Below are 7,720 nucleotides of genomic sequence, written 5' to 3'. Positions count from 1 at the left end.
ATGTGCTATCACCATTGAATGGATGGACAAAACAAACTTGAGAGACAATCCTAGAGGAATTTTAAGCATTCATGAAGAATCATCCTTGGAGTTTGAGAATGAGAGAAACAACAGTGAGCATGGAAGTTATTTCATAAATACCTCACCAAGTCCTTGCTCATATAAAACATCTCCCCAATCAATTGGTCTCTCCAACATCACCGCATTTGAGATCTCCAACCCTCTCTTCCTTTTTATTTATAAAAACTTTAAAAGGGCGGTTGTCGATGCATATGTCTATAATAAATATTGCAGATCTCGTTGAGTTGATGTTGATATAGGTTGGTGTTGGAGGGAAAACCACTTCACCAACATAACTTGATGGTTTCCCAAGGATAAGCTTAGCGTCCTAAAACAAGCACTTATCACATCGTAACATGAACTTCTAATTATTTGCAACATTGCCTTGTGTATTGAGCATATAAAGATAATTGTAGAAATATTCCTTCGGGTATTCGTGTCACTAACCTTTCTAGGATTGGAGCAAGAAGATCCGAGGAATGACAAGCGCAAGGTATGCCCAACCAATCATCATGCAACATTGAATTAAATTCATCCAATCTTGAGTTTTGCAAAATTCAAGCTTGGGGGAGTACTTTACATAAAAACATCATTTGCCATGTTGCTATGTTGGTTCTCCTTACCTTTGAGACATGCTCAATTTGTTAAATACTAATCACACTACTTCATCTCCACTTGAGTAGATCTCTATAAATGCCATCATGCTACCTATGTTTATCTAAAGTAAGTGTTGGTTTGGAAGTACTGGACATACTTGCGTTGGCTTTTAAATTAAGCGTGGTGCTTAGGTTAAATAGCCTTCCTTAATCTGATTAGACATGGAGTCTAGTTTGGTTACTGAACTAAAAACTGCTTGAGTAGGCATTGGTATATTTTGTCGGACTAACCCCTGTAGGAAAACATTCAATATCAACCTGGGAAGTCCTGAGATACAAACTCACGTTGGAGATAAAGGAGACACATGAAGTTTAACGATTTGCACAAGGAAGACATAGCTCATTCATCATAGAGAGATGATACATGGAACAAGACAAAGAGTGCCATAGACCCGATGCACAACCGCTAAGAAAGGAGAGCTTCCACAAGGTGATACTATACCATCACTCTTCAATTAAGGTAACATCTTAAAGTACTTGATTATCACTTTTATAAGCTTCTCCTTGGTTCTAGCATACACATGAATAAAAGAGACAAACATGTATGATTTATAACTCCAAATTAACCAACTCAACTGATTCAGCAGTTTAGTCCTTTAATCTTTGTTCTTAGTACTACATTCGTGATCCCACACTCCTAATCATATAAGCTAATATGTTGCACATTCAATCTTTGGAAGATATAAACAAAACATAAATATAGATAGATTATCTTCCCATTGGGTTAAGCAATCTGAACTGACAAATGTTTCAAATACTACACTCATGATCTTATTATCCATCAACTTTGTCTTGCTCACTATGCTTAAGGTTAGAGAAGAACAAATACACTTTTGGTTCTGTTGGTGTTTTCCACCAACAGGGCCCATGCACTTGATCTCTGCCTTGTCTCTATGAACAGGTACACTTCAAGCAAAACACGAAGGAGTTTTACAACTCCCAGATTCCACCAAGTGAAGGACTTGGATCTACGAGCACAAACAAACTGAGCAGGATATTGCCAACACCATACTTCGAACTGCTAGGCAAACAAAAAACATGGGTGACACCGTATTAAGGGGTGCAGACGTCAAGGTCCACACCTAATCAAATGATGCACCTAAAGGATGAAGACAGTGAGAAGTCTTGTCCAGAAGACTTAAAACATTGGATCCTTGTCGGAAGAAGTCAACATCGTTGACTCAAGTCGCTCTTCCTGATCAAGAAGGACGACCTTGGTGTTCCAAGCATCGAGTGCACAATCAATGGATACTATTTTCAGAAGACACTCTATGACACCAGAACTGACGTCAACATAATGGCCGCAGTCACTTATCAGCTCCTGCATGGAACCATGCCCCTACAACCAACATACATCCAGCTCCAGATGGCAGATCAGACATTTCGAAAGGTTGAAGGTCATTGACATGGGAGAAGACGAGTACGATCCACCCACCATCCTTGGAAGACCGTTCCTCAGCACCGTTAAACCAATCATCTACATTGGAACCGGAGAAGTCCACATGCACTTCCCCTCTGAGAAGGTACGCCACTACTTTAATGATTCTAGCTATATAGTTGAAGATTCTAAGTAGGTCAGGACAAGAAGGCGACGCAACCGCAACCAGATGAGGCAAATCATCAAGGACAGATGGGCAGACTACGAAGGAGAAGTGGTAAGGTCTGAAGACATACAGCTTGAACAGAACTGTCCTGAGGAGACCGTAGCACCGAGTCAAGTGTGGAGAGAAAAGATAGTCATACACGAAGAGGAGGCGCCACCGGAATCACCGACTACGCCATCCAGCAAATCCTAGGATGACTGAGAAAACGGAGAGTCCCGTTCGGAGGACATAAAAACATCGAACGCCTTGCCAAGAGGTAAACTTGGTAGTTATCTCTGTCCTTTCAATAGTTTGCTTAGTTAATCAGGTTCATGCTATCTTAAAAAGAAAATAAAAATATGAAAAATAGGAAGCCCCATGTGAGTAGACTTGTGGTTTTAAAACCCATAGGTATATTGACTATGGTGGCATAAAATTAATATGTTTTCATCTTACAATAAAAATATAAATAATAAGTGCATGATCCTGCTAAATAATATTTATTAGAGGAAGCTCAACATGATAAAGGCAAAGAGATTTATGCTAACACTTAACCAGTTCCACAAAGCTTTGTTGTCTATTTGAGCTCCATAGAATTTAATTTAAGGATCAAAGAAGACTAGCAGATGGAGGACATCCTAATCGCTGTCAGGGTGCTGCCAACATTCAAATACACCTCCGCCACCTGCTAGCTACATCAGAAGAAATTACGTCAAAATAAAGCTTGGGGGAGAGCCCCCCCATCTAGCTAAGTGTTTCTACTCGCGTTTGTACTTTACTCAAATAATAAAAAGATGCATAATCATAAAAAAACCCAAATAAAGATTTTGTGCTTCTATATATATCTTTGCTTAGTTTGCTAAATAAATAAATAAATAAAGTTTGCTATGAACCCTTATGATAAGCTCTCACATGGATATGTTAAATAGTTGCTCTGCATGTACCTAGTTTTCAAGTTTGAGCTCTCTCTCAAGTTTAGGCATAACTGTTATAATTTAAACCTGCTCTAAACCTGAACTTGTGGGAAGAGTAATTGATCTAAAGTCTAAGTCGTTAACGGATACGATATGGGAAGGTTGAGCTGCTGTTTATCTATTCCTTGAGATGCTAGAAATCTGGAGAATTTTATCTTTGAAAATCTTTAAAATAACACATGATGAGTTCCTATATGATGAGAGTTTAAATTCCTACCACAACCATATATACATGCTTGCTAGACTTTGAGCCACACATTTACTTTTTTTTACTACTTATGAGCATTGAGTGTGGTCAAGCTGTGTAGACCCTTAGGAGCTTGTCATGCGGTTAAAATCAAGAATCACTTGCACGTTCACTCATACATGCTACTTCTGCTCCGAAAGTACGCATCCACATACATCCACTCATTTCCATCTCCAGATTCACCCAAAATTATTCTACTCCTACCCAAGAGAGAATAGCCAAAAACAATATCCTATCCCTGTTATTCCCCATGAAATAAATGCTCAAGATATTTTAGTTACTACCACTTGCCACATTATTTCAGGAGATGAGTGCTCTAAAAAAAAGAAAAAAAAGAGGATACGAGGAAATAAAAAGGGGCAAGTGCCCGGAACCTCGGACAAAAGAAAGAGTGAGACGAGAGGTAAAAATGGACAAGTGTCCGATAGTAGAATTAGGGGTACAAGATACCCATCTGAGAGAAAAAGAAAAAGAAAATATAGAGTATCTCATTCTCCTCGAAAAGCTTCAAAGTGCAAGAAAGGTATGTGTCCCCTTAAAAAGAGCGAAAGTAGAATTAGATTTTCACCATTGTTATTACCATCATCACCATACACCATTCATTCGCCACACATGCACATCTTGATTTGACTTATTGACTTGTTTCTCTGGATCCATGGTTTGACTATGCAATAAATGTCTTGTAAGTATTTATTAGCTGTCTCCCACCTATGAGCTCCAGATATCAAAACCTTATTAGAGTAGGGTGAGAGAGAAGGCAACATCACTATGCCTTATACCAAAAATACCACATACTTTGAGAGAAGGCATATACCATTACTGCCTTGGTAAGGATCCAGAAATACCACAAAAGAGAGATCTGAGAGAGTCATACAAGGAATCTCTGAGTTTTATTTGAAAATCTGCAAAAAAACTCCAGAGCTATAGTTAATCGAAGAACAAGAGACATGGCGCTTGACTAGACCGTTCTATCTTTTAACTGCTCAAGACACAAGTGACGGTTACAAGCCCCATGGTGAAAGGTAAAATGAGTAAGTTTTAAGTATTAACAGTTTACCCTAACTCAGAGATGAGATCTTACTTTTAAGGCATGAAACCACTGCAGAAACTCTTGTGTTCATCCTTGCTCAGGGACGAGCAAGAGGTAAGCTTGGGAGAGTTGTTGACGGTCCTTAAGTACCAAATATAATCATCAAATAAATAAAGAAAAGGATCCAAATGCAACCAACACCCAGACTTAGGGTTTTATCCGTCAGAATTCCACGAGTTTTGGTGTTTGTCTATTTCTGCAGGCGGTTATCAGGAAATACGGAAAGAAAGGCCCACACGTCGGGTTTACATTGAGATATTAACGTGCCGCGCAATTTTCTATCATCTAGAAGACTCCAGAAGCCACGGGAACGAACGGGAGGCCGAACGGGGCCGGGGGCAGGGCGCCCGCCCACCCCCTTGGGCGCCCGCCCTGGTACAAGCACCAATCACAGAATGGAGTACACCATTACAAAGATCTCGTCGAGCTGATCGAAATGCATATATTATTTGCCATATTTGGAGTTCGCAATAAAGAGATATTAATAAAAGAAGGACTCCACATAAAGAGCTGCGGGATTAATTGGGCCCAAATCAGATTTTGGTCCATTAAGGCCTATGTGCATTTTAATGAGATATGGTGGAAAGTTTAGTACCATATCGCCTGCTGAACCAAAAAGGCACAAAAGGAGCGGACTATATAAGCAGACCCCCTGGCCCCTGGAGGAGAACAAGTTCATCATAGAGTTGAGAGGAGCCCTCGAAGGAATACCTCTCCTCTAAATAAAATTTCTTTTAGGCTTAGCATCCAATGTGAGTAGAATTAGATCTTCTAGTTTCTACTAGATTGAGAGATATATAGTGGAGGTGTAGATCGGAGGAAGCCCGGCCTGTCGGTGTCTACTCCGAGGTTGTATCTGCGGGATCAAGTCTCCTAACCCGAGGCTTGCTCCTAGGATTCTTCAGTAATTCGACTTCTAATTCTAGTAAGTTCTTGCTTTATTGTTCTTTGGTTTATGAGTTTACTTTAATCTCTTCCGGTTGAGTATTAGAGTAATCATTGCTAGCGTAAACATGGTGTTTAGGCTAGGGTACTCATAGATATCCCCTGACTACCTAGACCGTGGTAGTAGCGAGGAACGTGACATTTCCGAGTTACCTTTGCAGCCCACATCTCGTTAGCAGGACGGATAGGTTTATAGGTGCGGGTCGAACATCCTTTGTGGTGTCTATATTCCGTAAGCTTCCCCAATAGAACAGTAGATCATCGTTACCAAGGTTAGAACGAGACTACGGTTGCAGTCTTCTCTATACATCACTCACATCGAGAAACATTCTTTGTAGCCTAAAGGGGTAGTAGCAATAGATTTGGTTAGTCAGATACACCCTTTCTCCCAGTGGTAAAAATATAAATACGATACTCTGGATAACCTCCCGGGTGAAATGCTCACCGATATCCGTGCGCTTGCGGATCATTTTCTAATTGCATTACCAAATATCAACACATAATACACTATATTCTAGAATCATTGATCTTCTTTCAAATTTTGCCCTTGTATATTCCCTTTTTTTAAGAGCATAATTGATTAATCTTGAGTTCCCAACCAAGACGCAACAAATCATTCTTTCGCTTCCCAATTGAGATACACTATTTTCCCGATAAGTAACATAGCCGAACGGTCCTTGACCTAGATGAGCTCGACCCAATCTAGCAATGGCCCAAACGAGAACAAAACCCTAATCCGACGCTTGGCATTCTTAGCCCACTACTCTGAGATACACACCATGACTTCTTATTCGGCCTATGAATGAACCCCCTTCCTCAGGCTTCAACAATCACTTCAGTCTAGCGCTCTCACCTCTGTCTCTTTACTTTCCTCCGTCCAAACTAATCTAGAGATAAGCTCAACTCTCAAAGTAGCAATGGCGAGCGGCGACCATGGCAAGCGTCTTGCCGAAGATGAAGCAGAAGGGAGCCGAGCGCCATGCTGTCAATGCATTGGGTGAGGATCATCCCTTTGCCCCCTTGCAATTTTATTACCCGTTCATCTTTCATGCTCTAAGTTTCTCCCTTGTTCGCCAGGATGAGAGTTATTACCACCAGCCAGACCATCTCCTCCCTCCAATGGCAGCAACCGAGCCAGGAACTCCTTCATGTGGCTCCTCCAATTCCTTGGGTTCGTCGGGATCACATCTCCCGTACACCCATGAGGAGGCACTTGCCTTTCTCAAGGGAAAAGACAAAGCTCGGGAAGAACTGGGCAACGTCTCCAAGCAATCCGGCGTCGAGCAAGCCAAATGGGAAGATCAGTGGAAGCAATTCTACAATGCTATTTACTTATCAAGATTGCCGACAAGGTGAATGCCCAGGGAGAGACCATCGAGGCGCGCCTTGACGCCTCAGACGGCCGTATAGACGAGGCCATCATCCAAGGCATGCACCATGGTGTGGCCCTAGGTTTGGCAGCAATGTCTACCCAGGTTCGCAAGGACTTCTCTGTCATGCCGGTTGGCTTCGTCAGCAGGCCCCAGAAGACATTGAGGACATTGACGAGCTCCTGGAGAGCTATGATGACCATGCAACTATCTTGGCTCAATCCACAGATGCTCAATCTGTCCTCAACAGATTGTTCAATGAGTAGTCTGTACTTAGGAATCCCGAATAACAAGAACAATTTATCTTTATGAAATGTTTGTTTGTAATCTTTGCCTTTGAGAATATATATTTTATTTTTTCTAAAGGCGACACATACTGTATCGGCTATCTTTCGAACACTCGGAGTAATTCTTCGGCTAAAGGCGATGCACTCACATCGACTATCCATACTCGTAGTTTTAAGTTCTTTTATGAACCCACTTCGACACTGGGATAAAATCTCTTAAGAAATCTCCCATTAATAGCTCTAGTGAACTCCTCTCCCAGCAAAGTCTTCAATACATACGCGTTGCGAGGCGCACATCTTGCTACCCAAAAAGGTCCTTCCCAATTCAGAGACCATTTACTGAATGCCCTATCTTTTGTCCCAATCGGTAATATAACTTTCCAAACTAAGTCTCCCTCTTCAAACTGTTTCATTTTAACCTTCTTGTTATAATATTTGGCAATGCGTAGTTTATTTTTCTCAATACTTTCCAATGCCTTTAGACGAATCAAATGTAGATCTTCTAGTT

The sequence above is a fragment of the Sorghum bicolor genome, chromosome 9 (assembly GCF_000003195.3).
Source record: "Sorghum bicolor cultivar BTx623 chromosome 9, Sorghum_bicolor_NCBIv3, whole genome shotgun sequence".
In the NCBI taxonomy this organism is placed as follows: Eukaryota; Viridiplantae; Streptophyta; class Magnoliopsida; order Poales; family Poaceae; genus Sorghum; species Sorghum bicolor.
Note: the sequence above shows the minus strand (reverse complement) of the source record.